The following is a 26,330-nucleotide window of genomic DNA, read 5'->3' as shown; positions in this document are numbered from 1 at the left end:
TACACTAGGCACTTTTTTATCTTCTTATTGCTGCCAAATTCTCCATTATCTGTCGTAATTTAGTTCTACTAGATCACATGTGTAATCTTTCTTTACAATTTTGTAACCTACATCAACTACAATGCATGGAACACTATTCAATCAACTTGATTGGTAGAATTTGTGTGAGATGACCCTTACTACAAATTCTATGAGTGGATCCTTGATAGTTTCCATGGTCATTCCTCTCTTATTCTATTGTACTCCTATGTTCTTCTCGATGACTTCCTTAGAGTCACTTCTCAAGTTCTTTGGTTGATCTAGTGTTGGATAACCTGTGACCCTATGTATGATTATTTTTCTCAATTTTATAGGCCCTCCTTCCAACCATAAGAATCCATCATGGATTTTTCTCAAAAGTTTCCTAATCCATTCTTTTTCAAAGACTATGGGAAAATCTAGGCCACACATTAGTCCCTTCTTCTCAACAATGTTAAATTCTTCTTTCAACACTCTATTCTCACATAGTCTATCATATTCTTGGTGAATCTCCATATCACCTATCCCTCTGACTTTGCATTTGTAACAATTCCTAACATCTAGAAACATAATAACCTTTGGTAAAAAAATGAATAATGCATCAACAGGGTCATTCTTGTTTGCCACCTCTGGGATTGCCCTAAAATCTGGTTATTTCACTTCAACCACAAACAATTCCTTATCCTTAGAGTTTTTGGAGCTAGAGGCCATTTTTGCAAACTAGGGTTTAACAAACTTTGAAACAACGTAGCTTGACACTTGAGAAATATATTAGATTGATGAAATGATGTTCAATAATCTACACTAATGCTTTGTCTTCACTTTGGAAATTTCTTCTTTGCTCTTCTCGATCTTTTCTCTACATTTGAATGACAAAATATGATCAAAAAATCAACCTTATACCCTTTGATACATCACATTTAATGCTTAGTGCATATATAGTTGTTAACTCAACTTGTATACATTTGTTTTCTTTCCTTAGCATCAACACAATTTCCACTTCACTTGGCAGCTATAGGAATTACCCTTACATAGCTCCGAAATTTTTTTTTTTTACTCAGTAGCAACTATTCACCTGGCTCTAACTAGTCCTGGGTTGATAACTTGGCACCCATTATCATTCACTCTACATCTAAAGGTAAATTTTCATACTCAACACCAATATAAAAAATTTGAAGATTTAACTTCAGATTTTCCTTCATAAACTTGCATCTTTATTCATGCTATTTGTATCCTTTGTAGTATTTACTTGTGTTTGAATTGGTGTATAATTAAGCTTTTAAATACTAGTCCCAGATACCTTTTTTTTCTTATTTTGATGAGATGTGACCACTTGACCTATTAGGTGAAGTGATCCCTCCATTGGATGTGTAGCTTCTATCTCTTCTCCTTCATGTCTTATTCATCTCCCATCTGATGTGTTCAACATCTACTTTCCCTTTTCCTTTGTTGAACTCAAAATTGGGTGTTTTTGACCTTGTTGGGAAATACTTGCTGATGTGACATACCTTTAGGTAGCTAAAGCAAGTGGTTTGACTCAACCATCTACTGTAGTTACCACTAAAATATGTTCTTATGCAGTTCTCAAGGATGTGTCCATACTCTTGATAGTAGTAATAGCTCTGCCTAGTATTGCAGGTCCAATTATAGAAGTGTTCATGACTTTTTGCCTTTGCTAGTTTTTTTGATAACCACATAGAATTGGATCTAAATTCAAAGGCTCTATGTCCATACTTATGATAGTTGTAGCAACACCCTTCAAATCTTGATGTCTTGATGGATCTAGTTTGTAGTCATGTGCTTGATGACCTTTCTTATTGCACTTATGATAGTGACCCATGTTTTTAGGTTTTTCATGCTAATTTTCATTCTCACTCCTATACACATTAGCAATATGTCCTTTCTTACCACAAAAATGACAAGTGGGTTCTGAATTCTTACCTTTATCACTTTTTTCTTCAACATTCTTGGATGATTCTCCTTCTTTAGTGCTGGTATATCCTAGTCCTGATGTGTCATTGTTGGCTATTGGAGATTTTTGTAGTTTCTCAAAGTACTTGATGGCTTCATTGGGCTTGTTGAAGCTCTCTGCAATTTCTTTCTCTCTCCTTAGTCATTTTGTAGTTGTTCATTCTACAACTTTAGTGTGGTGATCTCATTTTCTTTGACATTCAACTCATGATGGGCATTCATCAATTGACATAGGGTATCCAATTGCATGTTGGATGTTCTTTCAAGCTCAATTGACTTCTCTTCTAGTCTATTGGCTAGGATTTTCTTGTCATCTTCTATCATAGCCATATCTTCAATGGCTCTCATCTTTTCTTCAGTCACTTCACATAACATCATGACTTGTGATTCTTGTTCAATCATGAGAGTTCTGATTTCTTCTGCTTGAGCTATTTTTCTCCATTAGGTCTACTATTACTACATCAAAACTCCTTTGAGTCTCCATTACCAAATATTTTAGTGGTGTCAATCTCCTTGTATTGTGTATCATTCTTAGCTATGCCAATTTCTTTTATTCTTTTCAAGGATTTCCTTAGTTCTTCCCTACCTTCTTCTAGAGAATGTGGAATGAGATTTATTTCAATCTCCTGGTTCTCTATAATATTCTCAAGCTTGTGGACCTCCATCTCTAGATATTTTCTCAAAGATGTAAAGCTCCCTTTGGTGAGAACTCAACTCTAATACCAATTGTTGGAATTTACAAGTGGGAAGTATACTTCTAAGATGGAGGGTGAATTAGAAGTACTAAGATTTAACCAATAAAAATTTTAACAGCTATTAACACATGCATGAGACATATTGAAATAACATGAAAGCAAAAGCATGCATGAAAATATCTAACACCATATTTGATCACCTAGAAACCCTCCAAAATGAGAAGGTGAAACTGGGGTGGGGATGACACCCACAACTTACTACTATAGCAATAATGTAACTTGTCAATGTTACAAAGTTTGACCATGAACCATGGTTTTCCCTATGAAAGGCCTACCCTATTAAAGGATTTGACACCCTATTAAAAGTGTGCTTGCCTAAAGGATTTACAAAACATTCACTTGGAATGTCACCTTGTTAAAGGATTTATACAATGGCTATTAAACAAACCTAATTCCATAGGATTTCATTCTTCTAATACAATTGTTAGAGAGTATAGTAGAATTTTTGAACTAATCACTTACAAGATAATATTGTTGATTCTAGAATGCTATTCAATCAAATTTGATCCTTTTTGATCTGATATGAAGCTATTTGTAATGTTGATACTTTGTTCTGCTAATTGATATTACAATTCTCTTGATCTACTAAGACACCTTGAATGTCCTCTTATCACTTCACCTCTTTACTCATGTTCTTCATTCACTTACATTATGACCTTCTTGGTGAATTATGGGGCTTCAACCTCCTTAAAAGGTTTTCATGACTTAGGGTAAGGTATGAATCTATAGTTGAGATTCATCCTTTTTGCGTCTTTAGCATTCCATTTATTTGATTGGTTACATGTTGATTGCATAGGGAATCAAATAGATTTATCTTATCTCTAAGCTTTTAGATTTATCCATTAGCTAGCATGCAAAACAATTTACATCTTAGTTTGTAAAGTAGAAAACTCTTATATTAATACTATGTTACTTGGAACTTGATAAAATTGTTGCTTACAAAATACTAAAATTCCATTTGTCTTAGCACCTAAATATGCTCAGCATATATTGTTCACTCGGCACATATACTTACTCGGCACTGTCTATGTGCTCAACACCTGACTGACTCAACACTTGCATATATTATACTTGGCATATGTTGCTAGCTTGGCATGAACTTAGTAAAGAGCTTAAGTCTGTTGAGACTCAATTGTCAAAGCCATTCTGAGATCAACACTAGGGAAATGGGAAGAGGTATAGAGTGGTAGGGGAAAATGTGAGACATGATGTTAGTAAATTTGTTAAGAGAATTATTGGTAAAATGTTAGAAAGGTGTTAGTGGGTAGTTAAAATGAGGTTAATTGTGGTTAGTGTAGATATGCTAGAAAGTGAGTAGGGTAAAGTAAGTGGGGTATAGTTAGTGGGGTACTCTAGTAATAATTGGATAATTAGGGTGTTATTATGATTTTATTTTATTACTTTAAATAATGAGGAGAATAGTAGTGGGAAATTAGTAATAGTAGATTTATATTACTTTTTTTGGATAGAAATAAAAATTCATATGACTAATTTAATTAGTGTAATTTTTCTTGTGTTATTAGGGAGCCTAATGAAATAGTATTAGTAACCTTTTAAATGTAATAAGAAATTAGTGGTTGAAAAAATCACATTATAGAGTTTAACTTGGTCAACAATTGAGGTGTAATAGAATTAGAGTTTAGATAAATTAGTATAACTAGAAATGATCACTAACAAACATATAATAAATAAAATATCTAGTGTTACAATGGAATATATGATGTTATGAATAGAAAACATCTTAAATTTATAGACATAGATATACTTTTTGAACCACATGATATTCATCAAAGTCCTTATACCTACTTCTAGTAACATTTTGATATGTAATTTTGTTATGAAGGCAATTCTACACTACGTGATAATCTAAGAAATCCTTATATGGCATAGCTAAATGCATTTGTTTTATGTATACATGCATAAACACTATAGAAGTTTAATATCATTAGACCCTCAAGTATGGAGATGTGGTTAATATGGGGTTTTATTAATTCAGCTCCATCAATAAACATAGTTGTTCATAAACTTGACCCAAGATTGATTGTACTTAGTGTTATCCATTATTTGAAACACAACAATAATAATGATCCATATTTATTTATTTAATAAATATATCTAAGATCCTTGTATGTGTATATAGGTTATGAAGCTCAAAATTATTTTTTTAGCTAAAGTATTATAGATGAACCTATCACCTTATGCTTCCATAAACTAGTGATTGGAGTAGTATGATATATGTTTTGGATGTACATTTGTGTAAGAAGGATGTGTTATTTTCACAATTGATATATTTATATATTTTATGAATAGATCCCAAGGCTAGTAAGTTCATCAATGCAAGCCTTGACAATGCATGCCTCAATCAGAACCAAACATATATATTTATACACCCTGATAGTAAGAAGTAATACCATGATTTAAACTATGGTGAAATTTAACTCTCTAATTGTCAAGACAAATAATCATAAATTGTGTACTCAAGAAGTAACATTCCTCATTCTATTCTAAGCTCTAGGGACTCCACTTTGATTAAGAGAATGAGCCTTAGGACACTTAGGGATTGTAACACTCCATCAAAAAAACCTTGTGTCAAGGTGTCCTGTACACATAAATAGATGATAACCAAACCATAACTTCTAAATTGTCAAGGTGTCAATTAAACTTGGTTTTATATATATTACAACTAGATAAATAATAATAATTAGGATCATAATAATCATAATAAGAATAAAAAAAGTATAATCAAAAAAATATTGGGTTGTGTTTTTGCCTTGTTAAATTTAGGGCATGCCATTCTGGTAGTAGAGCAATTGGTTACCACACTAGAGCCTAACCTATTATTCTTAACTCACTAAAACTATAATTTGTGTCTAGAATGTCTATCATTACTCATAATGGTCATCGAGGCTAGAGGCCCAAGAAGTGCACGAGTGTCATCTAGAGGGGTAGGACATGGAATTGGTGGACCTCCACCTGAGAAGCCTCAAGATCTTAATCAACTCTTTACAACCATTAAAAGTCTTGTTAGAGTAGTGTAGGCGAGGATGCCACCTATAATTCCATAGCTCGAGTAGAAAGGGATAGGGAAACATAGAGCTGATAATAGAGAAAGAAAAAAGAGTCCCCCACCTAGAGCTGTAGAGGGACAAGGTGACCAGGAAGAGGCCTTAGTTCATTAGATTGAACCACCACCAGTCATAAAGTTACTAGTAGTAGTGAGAGCACCTAGGGACATAGGGAATGAGATTATGGACTTGATCTAACTCAAACCACCTCTCTTCACCAGAACCATAGATGGTACATAGGAAGAGGCATGGTTACATAGCTTAGAGAGGTGCTTTGGGTTGCAACCATATGGGAGCAATCTGAAGGCCCGACTTACTATCCACTTATTATGAGATAATACCCACAATTGGTGGAAGTAGGAGGAGGCCATATGTAGAGTTAAAGTATACACACTTACTTGGGAGGAATTTATGGCTAGATTCAGAGACATGTATCTTTTAGAGAATTTTAGATAAAGTCAGATTGAAGAGTTCCATGACCTCCAGTTGAGGGGCCTTACTATAGCACAATATGAGAACATATTTCTAGAGCTCCTTCCTTATGTTGAGTACATGAAGGATAAGAAACTATGGATCTATTGATTCATCAATGATCTTAACTTGTCCCTTTAGAACTTTTTTCAATTGGCCTTTCCTAACACCTTTAGAGAGGTAGTTGAGGTAGCCTTGGTTGCTCAAGATGTTCATAATAAACATGAGTTTTAGGGTCAGACTCATAACCAAGATCCTTCTCAATAGTTAGGAAATCAGAGAGCCCCTTGGAAGAGAAACTACAATCACACAGGAGAGTCTTCTAAGGTCCCACAAACATAACAACTTTCCCAATAGGACACTAACCTTACATCAAAAGAGGGGACACCAATTCCTTATGAACAACTAGCTTGGACTTAACCAACACCAAAAAGTAGTTCTAGGGGACCCATTAGGATGAGAGGTCAGTAGCATGTAGGATCATAGGAAGATAGGACTCATACTCAAGGTTCATGTTACACTTGTGGCAATATGGGTCACCTAGTGAGAGAGTTCTTATAGGTTTTGATAGGAGGTAGCCGATATGGGGCAACTTCAAAACCCATAGTAGGAGACCTAAGCAAGGCATACAAGGTCTTTGTAGTGAGTCATGGCCATTAGATAGAGCACTAAGATATCAATATTGGGGCTATAGTTGGGGACAAATAGATAGCTAACATGGGTACTCAATCACATTTTGTTTCAATAGACCCTCAAACTTCCATGCAAAAAGCTAGATGAGATTAGAATCCAATAGGGATTGTTATGATGAGGTCATGGCTTTGTGGGAGGGTGCAACATATATGAAGACTTGGTAACTATAACTTTTTGATGAACTCCAAGATGAAGTTCATGCCTATGGAGGAGGATGTGAGGGCTCACCTTGACCTATCACAACATAAATATTTTACTCGCATTTTGATATTCAAGACTTTGAAATTTTGATAGTTATTCAAGACTTAGGTGGACAACAACTTGTTTATCCATTAATTTTGATATTTTAGTACTCTTGGTAATTATGATATGTACTAAGGACCTACTTTTGTGTATGAAATGATTGAACACATATGGATGCATTTTTATGACATGATAGTACTAGATTATAATGCAATGCAAATATTAATTTGAATATGATGATTTATGATATGCAAATAAATGATTATGATGATTTAAGATATGTAGATAAATGTTAAATTGATTATGATGATTTAGGAAATGCAAATAGATGTCAATCTGATTATAATGATTTATGATATGCAGATTTGATATTCTAACATTTGAAATGATTAGGAAAGTGAATTTAATTTGAATCATGTTAATATGGATTTTTTAAAATTTGAAATTATGCATTTATGATATACCTTTTATATGACCTCTTTGGACTATTGATGATCGAGTTTAATGTGCAAGAAGTTGAACCATGAAAATTCTTGGAAAAAAAAGTTCCAAACCTGTGTGAACACAACTTAACAAAGGCAAATCTTTGAAAAATTCAAAATCCTCATTGTGAAATTATTTTGTGTCATAATGTAAGTTTTCTTGTATGAGGAAATGTTTAAATCATAAAGTTGAATTAGGGACATGTAATGGTGATGTGTAATGTATTTTAATATGTCACTTGACATCTATAATCATCCATATCTTGATGACATGTCACCTAGGGTGTTGGTCACAAGGTCACTAATTTTTAGTCCTTTTCTTTTCTTTCAATAAATGTTTAAGTACACCCACTTGGGAGAGAGTGTTAAGATGGTTCACCATCATACTAATTTTCGAATTCAAACTTGTCAAGGATTTTAGTGGGCCTAAATGTGACCATAAAGTGTCATTTTATTAAAAATTAGCCACCCATATGGTAGTATGACATGTTAAGGGTCTAAATTCAACCATGTTAGTGCTTAGCTAACTTAGGGGACCCCTCAAACAATGCACTCTTGAATAAATTCGAAATTTGGGGTTTCCCCATGAGTGTAACCTCACAATCCCACTTGGTCAACTTTCTTATTTTGAAGGAGAAACAATGTATGAAATGGGGGGCTTGATGGTCCTACAAAAGAAGATTAGTACAGAGTCTTTTTAGAGGGCTGGTGACAAATTAGTGGATTGTTCACCCACTTTCTAAGTTTAGAGATAGTTAGGTGATGTAGGAGCATCCAGAGGTATAAGGGCAATCCTATGTCACCCAAAAAAAAAGTACTTAGACTTAGTTTCTGTTTGATGTGTTTTCATTTTTGGATACCCATTTGGGTCAAATAAAGGTTCCAACTCTCACAGTTCCACTATTAGTGCGTTTGAAAATCCTAAAAGAATAGGAGCATGTATTTGGGCCATCATTTTGGTAAACTAGAAGGTGTGAATTGGCTAGATGAATGTAATCATGATTTAGAACATTCCAAAAAAAGAACCAAGTCAATAGGCCCCACAGTTTGAAAGTTATTACATTTTTTTGAGTTTTGGAGACCTCCTAAGAATGCTTCAAATTTAGGTTTGTTGCACTAAATGACCTCAAAAAGGGTCATAAAATGGGGGATGAGTGAAGTTTTTCCATAGGGCTATAGAGCGCTTCAAGATCTTTTCGAAAATGTAAATGGCTCATTAATCGGAGCTATGGTTCAAAAGTTATGCCTTTCAAAAGTTCGGTTACCGTTTCTGGATTCTCCTAGATTTACACCGACTTCTAACGTAGCTTCTAGAACCTTCTATTTTGTCGGTGGATGCCCACTAGCACTTTCTAGAATGTACTGCTAGTCCTTAACCCTCTGGGGTCTATTTAAGGAGATTTCTGGCATTGTAAAAGGCAGTTCGGAATGGAGTTTGAGAGGTGGTACTGAAAGGAGAAATTATCTCCAGATTTATGCTATTGTAAGCCCTTAGGGCATGTTTTGAAGTGTCTTTTCTTGTACTATTTGTACTAGCTTATTTTTTTAGTTAATATATTTTTTCCTTTTCTGTTGTGTCTATTCTATTATTGGGTTGTGTCCCCATCAAGTGGTATCAGAGCTGGTTTTCTTGAGTGTGTAGACAGAACGCTGACTGTGAGGCAGTTTGCACCAAGACTGTGTGGTTGTGGGTTTGAGTTAAGAAGATTCCTCCATGAAGAGAGCATGGTGGAAGGGCTAGAGCTATTAATCCTAAGGAGGTTAGAGCCCTCCAAAGGCAGGTACAGGCATTGCAAGAGGAGCTCCGTAGAGGAGCAAATGTTGCCGCAGGTGACGACAGTGAGGATGACAATGAAGAAGAAGAAATGGGACCAGAAAGGGAACTTGATGGGGAAGTTCTGAATCCTATAGAGGAAAGGCTTTTTAGGGCCATTACTAAGTTTGGGAAAAGACCTATAATTGAAGTGGATGTATTTTTAGGAAATCTAAAACCAGATGAGTTGATCGATTGGATCAATGAACTCGAAGAATACTTTGAGTATGAGGATATCAGGAACCCAGATAGGGTTAAGTTTGCAAAGGCCAAACTAAAAGGCCATGCAAAAATCTGGTGGCAAGAGGTTCAATTGGAAAGAAATAGAAGAGGAAAGGAGAAAATCACAATATGGGATCGCATGGTGGACAAATTGAAGAAGCAGTTCATTCCTGTGGACTACGAGCTTGATCTGTTTAAAAAAGATGCATGGGTTAAAGGAAGCAGGAAGATCAGTCCAAGAATATACAGAGGAGTTTTACTGACTCTTGATTAGAGTGGGGCATGCAGAAGCAAATAAGGAGAAGGTTTCTCATTATATCAGTGGGTTGTGACCTAGCATCCAGGAGGAATTAAGTCTGGTAAGAATGACTAGCGTTGAAGAGGCATACCAGTTTTCCCTATGAGTTGAAGAGAAGCTGAATAAAAGGTTTGAAGGAAGACAAAGAGGGCACGGTCAAGGAGGAAGGGGAAGCGGTAGGTCATCTGGAGGCCACAATGAAACCCAAAAGAAAAATGAAGATGAGGGTACTAGTAGGAACCAAAGGAATGAGGGTTTCAACTGCTCCCGTGATGAAGACTTTGGAAATCATAGAGGAAGAGGTAGAGGACGTGGACAAAGAAGAGGAGGCTTCTGTGGTACATATTTCCATTGCAATGAAGAAGGTCATCGTGCCTTTGAATGCCCTCAACAACAAGGAAGGACAGATAGGAGAGCTGAGGGCCAAGCTAGGGTTGCTCATGTGGATGAGGATGCACAATCATCACATTCAGAGGATGCAGAATGAAGAGAGCCCTTGGTAAATGAAAGAGTCCTACTAAGTGGTGAGATTGAACCAGGACAACGGAGGAGTTTGTTCCATACTAGATGCAAGTGTGAGGATAAATGTTGTGATGTGATCATTGATGGTGGTAGTACTATAACTTAGTATCAGAAGAGATGGTCTCTAATCTGAAGTTCAAGAGGGAGAAACATCCACAACCCTATCAAATTTCTTGGGTAAAAGATGATCATAAGGTCCTGGTAAGTGAACAATGTTTAGTGAAATTCAAAATTGGGAGTTACCATGATGAAGTTCTCTGTGATGTTATTTCAATGGATGTTTGCCATCTATTGTTGGGTAGACCATGGCAGTTTGATAGACATGCAGTACATGATGGACATACAAAAACATACTCTTTGACAAAGGATGGAGTTCGCCACAAATTGAAGCCTGTGAAAAAGGAAGGTGAAAAGGTATGTAGCAGTGCTAGGATTTGTCTTGTTGATGGAAGGAAGTTTTTAGAGGGCATGAAACATCAGCATATGTGCTATGCTTTGATTCCTAGGAAAGATAAAGAAGGTAGTAGTGAAATACCAGTTGAAGTTTCAGATTTAATAGGGGAGTTTGGAGATATTATCTCTGATAATGTTCGAGATGGATTGCTGCCTGTAAGGAAAATTTGTCATCAGATAGATTTGATTCCAGGAGCTAGTTTGCCTAACAAGGCTGCTCACAGGATGACTCCTACTGAAATAGAGGAGCTAAATAGATAATTTCAGGAGCTGTTGAGGAAGGGCTTGATTCGAGAGAGCCTGAGTCCATGTGTAGTACCTGCAGTACTTGCACCAAAGAACGATGGAGAGTGGAGGATGTGTACAGATTCTCAAGCTATAAATAGGATCACCATCAAGTACCAGTTTCCTTTGCCAAGGATGGATGATATTATGGACTGCTTGAGTGGAGCTCAGTACTTCACAAAGATAGATATCAAGAGTGGTTATCATCAGATACAGATTCGAGAAGGAGATGAGTGGAAAACAGCCTTCAAGACCAAGGAGGGTCTTTATGAGTGGTTAGTCATGCCCTTTGGATTGATGAACGCCCCAAGCACCTTCATGCGGCTCATGAATGAGGTACTTAAGAAGTTCTTGGGAAAATTTGTTATTGTCTATTTGGATGATATTTTAATTTTCAGCAAGATTTTGGCAGAACATTTACTGCATATTTGTAGTGTCCTTGAAAGGCTAAGGGAAGAGAAACTGTTAATTAATCTGAAGAAGTGTAACTTTGAAAAAAGGGAGTTAGTCTATTTGGGGTTTTTTATATCACCTGAAGGTCTCAAAATGGATCCGAAGAAGGTAAAAGCCATCTTGGAATGGCCTACTCCAAGGTCTGCTACTAAGGTAAGATCATTTCATGGTCTGGTTAGTTTTTATAGGAAGTTTATTAAGAATTTCAGTGGCATATGTGCACCCCTAACTGATACAATAAGAGGGGTTAGAAAAGAGTTCAAATGGACTGCAGTAGCTGCAAGGAGTTTTGAATTACTGAAGAAGAAGGTGATAGAATAGCCTATGTCGGCACTTCCAAATTTTAGAAAGGTTTTCCAAGTAGATTGTGATGCCAGTGGCAGTGCTTTTGGGGCTGTATTAAGCCAAGAAGGTAAGCCTATTGCATATTTTAGTGAAAAATTGAATGATGCAAAGAAGAAGTATTTTGTTTATGATCAAGAGTTCTATGCAATAGTTCAGGCCTTAAAGAAATGGAGGCATTATTTATTGCCAAAGGAATTTGTTTTGTATACTGATCATCAGGCATTATAGTACCTAAATAGCCAAGGTAAATTAAATCAGAGGCATATGAAGTGGGTAGAGTTCCTGTAGAGCTATACATTTGTGTTGAAGCATAGAAGTGGAAAATCTAACAGGGTTGTAGGTGCACTAAGTAGGAGATAGTTGTTGCTTATAGTAATGTAGGTTGAAGTAGTTGGGTTTGATGAACTCAAGAATTTGTACCCCGAGGATCTTGATTTTGCTGAAGCATGGAAAGCTTGTAAAGAGCCTGTTGCTGTAGATAGAACCAAGTGGTTAGACTATTTGATTCAGGATGGCATGTTGTTCAAGGGTAGTCAATTGTGCATTCCAAGGAGTTCCATGAGGGAAAATCTGATTAAAGAGAAACACAGTGGAGGGATGGCAGGACATTTTTGTCGAGATAAGACCATTTCCATTCTTAGAGAACATTATTTTTGGCCTCAAATTTCACAAGATGTGAAGAAGTTTGTACAGATTTGCTATGTTTGTCAAGTTACCAAGGGGTTTAGTCACAATATTGGGCTATATCACCCATTTCTTGTTCCATCAAGGCCATGGGAGGACATAAGTATGGATTTTGTTCTTGGATTGCCAAGGACACAAAGGGGTAATGACTCAGTATTTGTGGTGGTTGACAGGTTCTCCAAAATGGCACATTTCATTCCATGCCACAAAACTCATGATGCTATCCATATTGTAGACTTGTTTTTCAAAGAGGTGGTAAGACTACATGGTCTTCCAAGAAGCATAGTTTCTGACAGAGCTACTAAATTTCTGGGGTATCTCTAGAGGGCATTGTGGAAAAAGTTGAGAACAGACTTAAAATTCAGTTCCACGCATCACCCACAAACTGACGGCCAAACAGAAGTGGTAAATAGAAGTCTAGGCAATTTGTTGAGATGTTTAGTTGGGGATAAGCCCAAGGGGTGGGATTTGATTCTACCACAAGCAGAGTTTTCTTACAATAACTCTATAAATAGGAGTACTGGAAAATCACCATTCCAAATTGTATATGGGAATAGCCCAAGGATTGCACAAGAATTGAGGAAGATAGAGCAAGGGGAGAGGACAAGTGCTGAAGCTGAGGAATTTGCTGAACATATCAAGCATCTACATGAGGAGGTTCAAGCACACATTACCAAGATGAATCAAGAGTATAAAGCTAGGGCTGATCAAAAGAGAAGACATAAGGAATTCCAAGTAGGGGATTTAGTCATGGTGCACTTACAAAAAGAAAGATTTCCAGCTGGTACTTACAACAAGCTGAAAATGAAGAAATTTGGCCCCTCCAAAATTTTGAAGAAACATGACTCAGGAAATGCATATGAGGTGGAGCTAGTAGAAGGTATTCACATTTCTCCCATCTTCAAGATTGTAGATTTAACAGAGTATCATGATGATGGTGCAGATGAAGAGTTGGTTTTAGAGCCATGTCCAATTCCTGCTCCTAAGAAGGAGGAGATAGAAGACATTCTAGATCATTGTGTGGGTAGGAGTACCAGAAACAGGTAGTATGAAGAGTTTTTGGTCAAATGAAAAGAACGACCGATCGAGGACTCAACTTGGATTTCAGCAGCTGAGGTTTCCCATTTGGGATTTCCTCTACCATTCATAAAGTGATAGGATCACTTTTCAATCTACCTTGGGTGTCTGATGCAGAAGCATCCAGAGGTATAAGGGCAATCCTGTGTCACCCAAAAAAAATGTACTTAGACTTAGTTTCTGTTTGATGTGTTTTCATTTTTGGATACCCATTTGGGTCAAATAAAGGTTCCAACTCTCACAGTTCCACTATCAGTGTGTTTAATAATCCCAAAAAAATAGGAGCATGTATTTGGGCCATCATTTTGGTAAACTAGAAGGTGTGAATTGCCCAGATGAATGTAATCATGATTTAGAACATTCCAGAAAAAGAATCAGGTCAATAGGCCCCACGGTTTGAAAGTTATTGTAGTTTTTTGAGTTTTGGAGACCTCCTAAGAATGCTTCAAAGTCAAGTTTGGGGCATTAAATGACCTCAAAAAGGGTCGAAAGATGGGGGATGAGCAAATCTTGTCCATAGGGCTATAGAGCACTTCGAGAGCTTTTGGAAAATGTAAATGGTTCATCAATCGGAGCTACGGTTCAAAAGTTATGCCTTCCGAGAGTTCGGTTACTATTTCTGGATTCTTCTTGATTTGGACCAACTTCTAACGCAACTTCTAGAACCTTCTATTTTGTCGGTGGATGCCTACTAGCACTTTCTAGAATGTACTCCTAGTCCTTAACCCTCTGGGGTCTATTTAAGGAGATTTTTGGCATTGTAAAAGGCAATTCGGAGTGGAGTTTGAGAGGTGGTACTGAAAGGAGAAATTATCTCCAGATTTATGCTATTGTAAGCCCTTAGGGCATGTTTTGAAGTTTATTTTCCTGTACTATTTGTACTAGCTTATTTTCTCAGTTAATATAATTTTTCTTTTTCTGTTGTGTCTATTCTATTCTTGGGTTGTGTCCCCATCATTAGGTTTTGGAGGGAGATTAAGGGAGCTCTACTAAAACCATCATTGTCTTTAGCTTGGACCAAGGTTGGTGTTTCAAACCATGTTTCATTTTCCTTCTTTTAGTACTGTAAAATAAATCTGCAAGCATGGAAAAATTTTCAAATGGAGTATGCATTGTATTGTGAGTCTTTGCATTGTATATTTTTGGTATTTAGTTGTGGTAATGTGAATGTGTATTGTATTCTTGAAGGTTTCTTAGTTTTCCTTCTTTAGTTTTTTTTATTGTTTGGATTTGAATGTTGAATGTGATCATGGGTGTGAAGGCTTCACTCACCCTTTTGGGAATGGAAGAGAAGTCTAGGGTGAAGGACTTAGTTGGGCTTGAAATAGAGTTGAGGACCTTCGAGGATGGGCTCCATTGTATTCCATATTCATTCATATATTTCTTTGGGGGAAATAAGGGTAAAATGGTGTAGAAAGGAACTTAATGAAGTATGGGTTTCAAGGAAGCTATAGTTGTTGGTAGTGTGTTTCAGAGGATGTTAGTGGAGTCCCCAAAATGGCATGGTACTTTGTTGATTTTCCAAAAGCTCAAAAAGGCATGAAAATAGTTCATTGTAGATATGATATGATATGGAAAAACTCCTTTTGAAAGGGACACCTTCACCCTATGTTTAAGGTCCCATTAGTGAACCATTGTGAAATACCTTGGGATGGGATTGTTGAAGCTTATAATGTGATGTTCATGCATTTGTAAGCTTGAAATGAAACACAATTTGGATCTTGTTTCCCCTATTCGGTGGATGGATTCATAGAAGCCTAGGACTAGAGGTGAGCTTCCATGGTTCCAAATTTGGTGTTTTGTTGTAGGTTCTATGAAGATGGATCTCTTGGAGATATTAGGGTCTATTCTTGTCAATATTAGAAACCAAGTGTATGTGGAGATACAAATCCTCCATATCATTGTAAATGTGTTAGAATGTTAAGTCTCCATGTTCATTTCATTGTGATGTAAAGAGGGATATTCTTATTATTCTATCTTGTTGAAAATGTTAAGGAAAGATTGAAAAATAATTATATAGTTTACTTGTAAGGAAGCATTCATTGTGAGCTTTCACATTATGGAAGTTATTGCAAAATGGAGAATCATGTAAAAGGAACATTGCTTCCTATGGTTCAATTAGTGTAAATATTTCATAGTGGTTGCATCCTTTTGATATAGTTGACTTAATTCAATGCATAAATGAGTGTATTGTGTGTATACACACACACACACACACACACATATATATGTACATATAGATATACATATATACATACATATATACATACAGGTACATATATACATACATGTACATATATACATATACATATATACATATATGTATATGTATATATATGATATGTATATATGTACATGTATGTATATATGTATGTATATATGTATATCTATATGTACATATATATATATATATATATATATATATATGTATATATATGTATATATATGTATATATATATATTTATATATATATGTATATATATATGTATATACATGTATATATACATATATGTATATACATATATATATACATATATATATACATATATATATACATATATATGTACATATATATGTATATGTATATGTAAATATGTATATATATATGTATATATATATATATGTATATACATATGTATATATATATATGTATATATATATGTATACATATATATATACATATATACATATACATATACATATATATGTATATACATATATATATACATACATATATATATATATATATGTATGTATATATACATGTATATATATATGTATATACATGTATATATATATACATATATATATACATGTATATATACATACATATATATATATGTATATATATATGTATATATATATACATGTATGTATATATATATATATATACATATATATGTATATGTATATACATGTATATATATATATACATATATATATGTATATATATATGTATATGTATATATATATATATATATGTATATGTATATATATATGTATATATATATATATATGTTATGCATACAATATGATAGAAGAAAGTTTACATATTTTTTATATTCATTCATGTATGAAGAATTACGTTACTTGGACTTCAAGTTCTAATCTATTCCTAGGGTAGATAATATCTTCACATCATCACAAAATCACTAAAATTCCATGGTAGTATAAAGAACAAAATTTTATTGACAAGAGAAAATACATAGTCTAAATCTATGAGAAGTCTTGTTATAGGTTTACATTTCCTCTCTAGAAAATGTATGGGCAGAGAAAATAAATCTCTTCCCAAAAATGTAGAGCAATAAAATATTTGAAAGAATATATACCTTGGAAACCCCATGCTTAGAACAATAAGAAATAATACAATTAGAGGTGAGACTCAAACTTGTAATAATGTACTACTGCATAAGCTTTGAATTTGAGGACTCATAATAATCCCATGAACCTTGGGTCACAATCTAACAAGTGTTAAAAAAAAAAAAATGTACATATGACATAATGACAAGTCAAGTATAGTAAAATTCTCTAGGTATCTTACCCCCACTTACACTTGATAGTATAAAATAATAATAATAATAACATTCCCCTATAAAATAAAAATAAAAAACTTAAGCATTAAAAGGACTAGGCAAGCGCTTGGGTGCACATCTTGTAAAAAAATAATAGTCAATGTCACCAAAATGATCATAGGGGAGTCAGAGGGCTAGGCACCTATCCAATAATGCCTAGGAAAAGATCCCCACAAATCCATATCATGAGACCTTGGCTTAAGTCACCTATCTAAATGAGGATCTCTTTTGAAGTGCATAGAAATATGAAAAAAAGGGGACATGCTCTGACCAATGTCAAAATCACCCCTCCTTAGGTGCCTTCACCATGAAAGAGTAAGTATTTTCTAACCTAGAGAATGATGTCATCTAGGGAAGTGGGAAGAGGTATAGGGTGGTAGGGGGAAATATGAGACACAATATTAGTAAAGTTGTTGAAAAGAATTATTGGTAAAATGTTAGAAAGATGTTAGTGGGTAGTTAAAGTGAGGTTAATTGTAGTTAGTTATAGATTTTAGAAAGTGAGTAGGGTATAGTAAGTAGGGTATACATAGTGGGGTACTTTATAATAATTTATTAAGATTTTATTTTATTACTTTAACTAATGAGGAGAATAGTAGCAGGCAATTAGTAATAGTAGATTTAAATTACTTTATTTGTATAGAAATAAAAATTAATACCAATTTAATTAGTGTAATTTTCCTTGTGTTATTAGGGAGTTGAATGAAATAGTATTGGTAAGCTTCTAAATGTAATAATAAATTAGTGGTTGGAAATAATTGCATTATAGAGTTTAACATTGTCAACAATTGAGGTGTAATAGAATTATAGTTTACATAAATTAGTATAACTAGAAATGATCACTAACAAACATATAATAAATAAAATATCTAGTGTTACAGTGGAATATATGATGTTATGAATAGAAAACATCCTAAATGTGTACACATAGATATACTTTTCGAACTAGTTTACAATGGAAGTGGAGATAGAAGTGAATTAGTACTAAGATTTCCATGCACTAGATGATATTTATCGAAGTCCTTATACCTACTTCTAGTAGCATTCTCATATGTAATTTCAGTAGGAAAGCATTTCCACATTATGTGATAATCTAAGAAACCCTTATATGGCATAGCTAAATGTATTTGTTTTATGTATACATGCATAAACACTATTAGAAGTATAATATCATTAGGCCCTCAAGTATGGAGATGTGGTTGATATGGTGTTTTATTAATTCAGCTCCATCAATAAACATAGTTGTTCATAAACTTGACCTAAGATTTATTGGACTTAGTGTTATCCATTATTTGCTATACAACAATAACAATGATCCATGTTTATTTAGTTAACAAATATATTTAAGATCCTTGTATGTGTATATAGGTTGTAAAGCCCAAAACTTTTTTTTTAGCTAAAGTATTATAGATGTACCTACCCCCTTATCCTTCCATAAACTAGTTACTGGAGTAGTGTGACATATGTTTTGGATCAACATCAGTGTAAGAAGGATGCATTATTTTCAGAATTGATATATTTATATATTGTATAAATAGATCCAAAGGCTGCTTCCTCAGTCTTTTCCAACCTCTAGGGAGTCCCCTTTGGTTAAGAGCATGGTCCTTAGGACACTTAAGGATTGTAATAGTCTCTTAAAAAAACCTTGTGTTAAGGTGTCTTGTACACATAACTAGATGATAACCAAGCCATAAATTGTAAATTGTCAAGGTGTTAGTAAAACTTGGTTTTATATATTACAACAAATAAATAATAATAATGAGGATCATAATAATCATAATAAGAATACTAAATGTATATAAAAAAAGTGGGAATGAGTTGTGTGGGATGACCCAAAACAACCTTTATTACTCCATGGGGCACATATGTCTATGTAAGAATGTAATTTGGGTTAATTAATGCAGGATAAACTTTTTAGAGGTCTATGGATGTAGCTTTTCATGATTATATTGATTAATTTATGGTAGTGTATCAAGATGATCTTACAACATATTCTAGGAAGGCTAAAGACTACTGTAAACATTTAGAGAAAAAATTTATTCAAGCATTAGAATATGGAGTATCCCTAAACCCAAAGAAATGTACATTTGGAGTAATAAAAGGGAGATAGTTAGGTAACATGGTGTCAAAGGAAGGGGTAAAAATTAACATTGAAAGAGTACTTGTCATTGATAAAATTCCAAAATCAAAGAATGTAAAAGGAATACAATCATTTTTTAGGTAAGTAAACATTTTAAGAAGATTTGTTACTAAGCTTTCTAAGATTAGTAGTCTAAGATCTAAAATTCTCAAAAAGGGAGTTGTTATCAGTTGGGATGATGAACCTTTAGAAGCTTTTTAGGACATCAAGACTACTATAAAAAAATGCCCCAGTCCTCAGGACTCGTGATTATACAAAGCCAATGCATATATTTTCCTTTGCATCTTTTCATATGATGGTAGAAATTTTGTTGCTAAAAAATGAGGAACGGTAAGAGTAGCCTATCGCATTTTTTAGTAAGCCCCTTCAAGCAGTAGAATTGAAATATGAGATAAATGAAAAAAAAGCTTATGCCTTGGTAAAATTTTTCAAAGCTTCCAGGTGTTATCTTATAGGTTCCATTATTATAGCATTTGTACCAAGTGTAGTTTTTAAGGATATTTTCTCTCAACAGGAAGTATCTAGTAGAAGGTACATATAGATTAATAGAATTCAGGAGTTTAACATTGACATCCAAATTAAAAAGTTAGTAGGAGGTCAAGGATTAGTAAAACTCATGGCTTAATCAAACTTGGATGCCAATCAAATCAACATTGTAGCAGATGATTTAAGGTCAATATAATGTGATATGGATCATTGTGAGTGGTACACCAATGTCATACACTATTTGGAACACATGGATGATCCACCCTATCCAACATACAATGAAAAGAGAAGCACAAAATTGCATGCAATCAAATACATTATTGTTAGAAATAATCTTTGGTGGAGCAACTTTAAAGGAGTATTACCAAAATGCATTGATCAAGAAAAATCTAATGAAATATTAAATGAAATCCATTGAAGGATATGTGGACTACACTACATGGATAAAACTACTACCCAAAAGGTAATGAGAGCTAGATTTTGGTGGCATACTCTTTTAAAAGATGCACAATTACTTGTCATAAAATGTGATGCATGTCAAAGATTTGTAGGTAAGCTAATTTTTTTTGGAAATGCTCCTCTAAAACTATTTGAAGTTCAATAACATTTCTAGCAATGGGGCATGGATTTTATAGGTGAAATTTCCCCTAAGTCAAGTACTAGTTACCCATGGGTCTTGGTCTAGTAGCAGATTATTTTACAAAGTGGGTGGAAGCCATTCCTACAAGAAATGCTACTGGTAAGCTGGTAAATAACTTTCTTTTGAATAATATTCTTACAAGATCTTGATGCCCTCAAAGGATTGTAACTAATAATGCAATGTGTTTTAGTTTAGAAGAATTTATAAAATTATGTGATAAATATGGCATAACTATTGGAAATATTATGATAGGCTAAGTTACTAAGAGGGGAAGGGTGAATCAGTAACTAATAAAACTTAATCCTTAATTAGCAATTAATTTTGTGTGTATTTTGATCTAATTGCATAAATGAGAAACTGAAAACATTAAAACATTTATAACACTATGAAACACAATTTGGTGACCCATAAAAATTCCAAATAGAATGTAAAACTGGGGTGGGGATGATACCCACAAGCTTTAGTACTATAATATAAAGTTGTCCTATTAAGGCTTACAATGATCACTTCTAATGATCTATCCTATTAGAAGCAATAAGGACTACTAGGTCCACCTTGCAAAAGGATTTAAAAATATACAATGAAGTATGTACTTAGTAAAGAGGTTTACATAAGATTGTTAAGTCTAACTTGTGAAAGGATTTGACTGATCTACTTGTTAGGATGAAGCAATATCTGATCTCTGATCTACAACTTGGTTTTCTCAATGAGATTACTTTGAGTATAGTAATCACCTTGTTGTGATAGATAAATCTTTTCTGCTTCTTATGCTATTGTAGTCTTTGTAATTCACTCTTTTTCTCTTCTATGCTTATTTTTTTCACACATTACTCATTGGATGTGAAATAATATGTTCCATATATAGCAATCCAATTTACAAATTACAAAGTTAGCCATTATACAAGTTTACGTAAAAAACACAAAGTCGGCTCAACTATAGGAACTCAAGTTCTGAAGACTGGCTCAATGAGGATCCAATGTTCAACATCCACTATCAATGCTTAGCATTATCATGCACTTAGTAGATGTAGAAGCTTAGTCCATATTGATCACTTTCAAGTAGTGTTGAACTCGGTTTGTACTAGTGACTCACTCAGTGAATATTGTGAAACTTGACATATAAACTAAATCACTCGATTCACACTACATAGCCCAGTCAATGCTATCACTACGAGCTTGGTATAAACTAAAGCACTTGGTTAACATTGAGTAGTTTAGTTAACACTAGACTCACATCACGTCAACTGTGAACTTGGTAAGAATTGCATAACTCAGTTTGCATTGATAAACTCAGCATACACTAAGATGCTAAGTTTATACTTCTAATCAATACCTTGGTAGTAACTACTTGGCACAAATTGAATACTATTCCTTGGACTTGGTCAAAACTATAGAACTTGGTAGATAGTAAAATACTTGGTTAACACTATTAACTGTACAATGTGCTCGGTAGACACTTACAATCTGAATAAGTGTATGTCACTAATAACAAGCATGACTGAAATGTCAAAAATCTCCCCCTTTGGCATTAGTGATAAAAATATTTATTATTCAAAATTGAATTCAAAATTTTCAAGAACATCTTTTATCCGTCACCTTATGTCTTTGAATTGGTAGAGTATACTTTTTTTGAGATTTTTCAAAAATTTGGTTTTGTAGGAGATGTACCTCTAAGTATCTATACATGAATAATATTAGAATGCTCTACCATACATAATATACAATATACCATACATCTTTCACATCTGATATATACATTTTCTCCTCTTTTCTATACATCTTTTCCCTTTTACACAATATACATGCTCTCTAAATATACATTTTCTCCCCCTTTTTGAAATTAATGCCAAAGATATATGCTATATATACTATACTGTAATGCCAAAACATGACAAGAAATTTGAATGTACCTTCAAAATTAACACCAATGTCTTGTCCCAATTCTCTTGCAACACCTTGCATGTGTGCAATGCAATTTGCACTTTTGCTGATAGTTTTGTCATGTGGTATGCAATGGAGAAATTTTTGTCATGGATGAGTGTTTTAGTATGTGTGATGTGTTTCTAAATACATCCATGTTTGGGAGAATCATGCCCTTTATATCTATCAATTTATTTATTATTCTTGCCTCTTCTGTCAACAATTCTACCTGCATATCAGTCAGGAATCTGATCTTGGTGTAATGGCCAAAGTTGTATCTTAGGTCAAGTTGCAACTGTTGTGCACTTTCCTTTAGATCTTCATCAATCTTTGACAATTTATCTTTTATTTCCTTAGTGAAATTTGAGATATCATAGAGTTTACCAAATAGAGAAGACACATTGTTCCAAGAGGTCTCTAGTGAGCCTAGAATAGTATATAATTCTACCTAATGGATAGCAATTTGTTGAACAATATGTTCCAAAACCTTATTCTCAAACTTCTCATCTCTCTGCAACAATTTCTCTTGTCCACTCAAATGATTATTGAATTTTTGGACTACCTCTTCTAACTAGTTCAAAATTGGTTGAGAAGTATCAACCTTTGTATTTAATGCCTCTATAAGGATATTATTTGCATCTTCTATTAATTGAAATTCCTTGGTCCTTTCTTCTCTAAGAATTTGCTGCTTGGATTTCTTCTAAAGAATTTCTCCAAAAAAATGCATTTGATCAAGATTGAGATTAGAGATGTCCTAATTTGGAATTACAATCTCCTCATCAAGATCTATGTCTTATTCCTTCTCTTTTCCTTTACCCAAAAATCTTTTTCTTGGTTGAGACTTGGTCTCAACTATCTTTGCACTTATTAATTACATGTCAAGAATGGAAGAAATTGTAGAAATATTAGGACTAGTTGTAGATACTATACTTAATACCAAAATACCTATAGTAGAAATACTTAGATTTACCAAAACTCATGTAGAGGGAAGTGTAGGCTTCTTGGTAGATAAAGTGCTCGTCACTTTAGTCAATGAAGTAATGAGCTAGATGGGTGTAGAAATTGATTGAGTGCTTGTGCCAATTATGTTTCTCACAATAAATCTTGCTAAAGATTTCTCTAGTCTTGAGGTTTTCAATGCTTTTCTTGGAGAATGAGGAAGTAAGGTTATGACTGTTGTAGAAACTTTCACTAGGTCATTCTTCTCAATATCTTATACATCTTCCTCACTAGCTTCCTACCCCTATTCCTCTTCATCACCATCTACATTGTCAAAATGTATAACTTCTTTATTATCAATATCCTTATCCTTTTCTTGTTCATAATCACCATCATCCATGTCATTAACATTGACAACAAAATTACTAGCTTGTGAAGAAGATAAATGTTCTTCCATGTATTTGTAACATTTATTACCACATGTTCAATGTCATTCAATAATATAGGACAAGTGTTGAATATCAATGTATTATTTTCTTCATTTTTCTTGAGAGATTCCTTTACCTCCTTGTCATCTAAATTTGGCATGAGTTTTCTTAGGGTTTGGTCATATATTTCTAATATAGTTTTCATGGAATTCTCTCATCTTGGCTTGATTTCCTCCATTAGATCACTCAAAATATGTTGAACAAGCTAGTCTGGAGAATGCTTCCATTTGCCCATTTTTGATATTAACACATCTTCTATTTTCCTTTTCTCTTTTGTAGTCCTAGTTTCATACTTTATTGCCTTGAAATTTGTTATGCCAAATCCTAATTCTAATTCTTTCATCCTTTCCTCAAAAGTAGGTGAAGGGATCTTAGAGATTACATATCCTCCTTCTCTATCTACTTTCTTCCTAGATGATCTTCTTGTAAACACAATAGGAGATGTCTTGATAGGCTTGGTAATAATTACCTTACCTTTCTTCTTTAGTGGCTCTTCATCCTTTGATTTTCTTCATCTTTTGCTTCTTCATCCTCAATAGCATCTCCTTTAGATCACTCAAAATATGTTGAACAAGCTGGTCTAGAGAATGCTTCCATTTGACCATTTTTGATATTAACGCATCTTCTATTTTCCTTTTCTCTTTTGTAGTCCTAGTTTCATACTTTATTGCCTTGAAATTTGTTATTCCAAATCATAATTCTAATTCTTTCATCCTTTCCTCAAAAGTAGGTGAAGGCCTCTTAGAGATTACATCTCCTCCTTCTCTATCTATTTTCTTCCTAGATGATCTTCTTGTAAACACAATAGGAGATGTCTTGATAGGCTTGGTAATAATTACCTTACCTTTCTTCTTTAGTGGCTCTTCATCCTCTGATTTTCTTCATCTTTTGCTTCTTCATCCTCAATAGCATCTCCTTTTACTTCATTCAATAGAAGAGTGGAACTAGTTTTCAGTTTGGAAATTCTCTTCTTTCCTTTGTTGACTACCTAAGGTAGTTTGATTTCAAGTTCTATTCTAGCTTTTGCCTCATCATAAGTGCCAAAATATGCCACTTTAAGATCAATAGGCTCATTAATCAATGCCTCATTAATTTCTTTTCTTACATCTATGTTTACCTCATAGCCAAGAGGTTTTAGCCATGCTAGCCTTGGTCTAACTACCTAAAACTATAGTTTGTCACTATCAACCATGAAACTAACATCAATTTTTTAATTATCAACTAGTTTCTTAGGAATCCTAAACATTTTATTCATCTTCTCTTTGAATTCATAAAAGTAGTTGTCCATAATACTTGTATACTTCTCTCCCATTTTAGCTATATAATCATTAATCAGATAAAGAATAGGTACATCCTTTCTGCAAACTATTATACCTTTAGATGGGAATAAATTTTCACATAGAAAAATAAACAAGTCAAAAGTGAACCAAACTTACATGGATTATTCTTGGAAGTTCTTATATTCTCCATGCTCTTGTTGAATTGGTTCAGGATCAACTCGAAAAGGTCAAGTGACAGGTTATTCTTGACTATGCCAAATCAACTACTTCATATGATAAGCTATTGGGTCTACTTGAGCTATAAATCTTGTGAGTGATGACATTTATTCCAAACTTGAGTTCCATGTCAATAACATAGCTGATCTCCATTCCCCTTCCATCCCACTCAGCAAGGGTTTTTTTTCCTCCAATTCAACCCAACCTAGGGTTTTGGTCATTTTCACTTTTTTCAACATAGGTTGTTCCAACCACACATGACCATTGTGCACATGACTAAGATTATATCATATCCATTTTACTTGAAATTCCCATGGCATATGTGGAATGTGAGTTAAACCTTTAGTTTCAAGATGTTAATGTTCTAGCTTCAACACACCGTTGATGCATAATTCTTTCAACTATTCATCCATCTCCAATGTTCCAATATCTTAAATAGAAAATTTAAAATGGGAATGGATATCATTGACTTACAGTACCTTTGGTGGAATTTTTGACTATGCTCTTCTCAGATCTAGGGTTTCTACAATGGTAGGACACAACTTAAAATCTGGTGCCTTCTACTCTATGCCTTGAATTAACATGTCTCAACTTTTCTTTCACGTGTTGCTGCTAGATGCCATCTTTGCTCAGTATGGTTTGAGAGAATACAAAAGTCTTCAATGACAATTAACTTAAATCACTTGAATGCTCTGAAGATTGCCATACACAGAAAGCTCCCAAAAATTGTAGTTAGAAATGACTTCGATTTCCAACTTTTTCTTCAAATTTTGCAATAAATGCCTAGTATGATTATTCA

This window comes from Cupressus sempervirens, chromosome 11 (assembly GCF_028749045.1).
Source record: "Cupressus sempervirens isolate cs-2001-9-10 chromosome 11, ASM2874904v1, whole genome shotgun sequence".
NCBI lineage: Eukaryota > Viridiplantae > Streptophyta > Pinopsida > Cupressales > Cupressaceae > Cupressus > Cupressus sempervirens.
The sequence above is the reverse complement of the archived record's forward strand: the minus strand, read 5'-3'. Positions refer to the sequence as shown.